The sequence below is a fragment of the Elephantulus edwardii genome, unplaced genomic scaffold (assembly GCF_000299155.1).
Source record: "Elephantulus edwardii isolate Elephantulus edwardi_28Jun2011 unplaced genomic scaffold, EleEdw1.0 scaffold00046, whole genome shotgun sequence".
In the NCBI taxonomy this organism is placed as follows: Eukaryota; Metazoa; Chordata; class Mammalia; order Macroscelidea; family Macroscelididae; genus Elephantulus; species Elephantulus edwardii.
In genome coordinates, this window is record NW_006399796.1 from 2,565,433 (window position 1) to 2,567,330 (window position 1,898).

Genomic DNA, 1,898 nt, shown 5'->3' on the forward strand with positions numbered 1-1,898 from the left:
CAATAAACATGAGTGTGCATATATCTGCTTGGGTGGCAGTTATGGATTTTTGAGGTATATTCACAGGAGTGGAATTTCTGGGTCAAATGGTATTTGCAACTTTTTGAGAAAGCCCCATACTGCATTCTATAGTAGTTGCACCATTTTACACTCCCACCAACAGTGAATAAGGGTTCCGGTTACTCCACAACCTCACCAGCATTTGTTGTTTGCTGTTCTATTAAATTTTACCATCCTTATTAGGGTGAGATGATATCTCATAGTTGTTTTAGTAAGTTTTTTTTATGTAAGTTCTCTTTAGTAACCTTTAATTTATTAGATCACATACTTTATTATAGCACAAAAGTAAGTAGTATTATTGCATTCTTAAGGATATCTACATATCTTTTGACTTTTAAAAAATATTTTGGTATAGTTACAATATTTAAAGCAGAAACACTGTTTATATTATTTGGAAAATAATAAAAAAAACTTTTTGGAGATGACAGAAAAAATGTATTCTTATACTTTGGTGAGAAATTAATTTAGAAATTGACTTTACGTTTCAATTTCCAAACTCAGGAGAGTTAGTTAACTCAGGAGAGTTAACAAATGATCAAGAGTTCTTTCATAGCAGGATTCCTTGAGAAAGAAACTAAATTTAAGGTTCAAACTGCTTTAAAAGTGGCAATTTCTCTTGTCTCTTAAGCTCATTATCAAGATACTGTACAAACTTTGAATTTGATTGTCTGTTTCCTCTGCTTGTAAAAGTATAAGCTTTCTGGCAACATGAATAGTTCCTGAACCATTCGCTATACTTGTAATTCAAGGTCATTTACAAAGCTTTGTTTTCTTAGGATGATGGGGCATATATATAGCAATGGGTCATCTATAATAATTTATGTGCTTATATTAGATCATATGTTCAGTGAACATACCATAAAATAACCTTTAGTTTAATGCTTGCAATCATTTTATTAGATGAAATATCCATTGCACTTATACACATTTGCTCACAATCATAAAGCAGGGCATAGTGTGGTCTGAAAATTCATTAACAAACCATAGACGTCTGACTATATTCAGAGTGTGATTATATAATCTTGAGATAAATGTGCCCTCTGGTGTATTTTAATTTCTCCAGAGTAAAATGCGAATAAAGTTAAACGGAGAGCAGAAGAGACACAAACTGAACTTTCTTTAATGTTTACAATTAGGCTATTACTTAACTAAAAATCAGTTTAGTTTAGCTGAGTGCATGACTAATTATTATTGGGTAGTAGGAACCAAGTGCAATATAATAAGAGACAGAAATAACTTGGACAATACATGTTGCAGATGCAACTGCGTACAGAGATTAATCTCAAATTTTATGCTTTTATTTAATCATTCAACATTAATTAGGAGGGCTTATCATATCTCCTCACTTCCATTAGTGAATCAACATTCCACCCTATAACTCAAAATCACAGTCAAAAGCTTCTGTAGAACCAACCCCTGTAGAGGACTTTCAAACTGGTCTCCAACATCATGCTGCCCACCAAAAAGGTCTTTTTAATAAGAGGCCTTATCATATCTCCTCATTTACCTTATGCTACCAAGCCCAAGGTGAATGATTTTAATCTGTGGCACTCAGGCTTGGTTTAACTTGTTTTTGTCAAACATTCTTCTAAGTGGTATAGCATTGGTCTGGGCATTTCTGTACAGAGGTAACTCGTGGTTGCTGTGATGCTAAACACTGTGACACTGATGTGCCAAATGCGATAACGGTTACCTAAGGTGGACAGTGTTTGGTGGAGCCTCCCAATTAAAACAAACTTGGAAAAAGGAGTGGCATCCACTTCCAAAATGTCTTGTCTCTGGAAACTCTATGAACCATGTTCAGGTCTTTCATTCATAGGGTCACTATGAGTCATCTA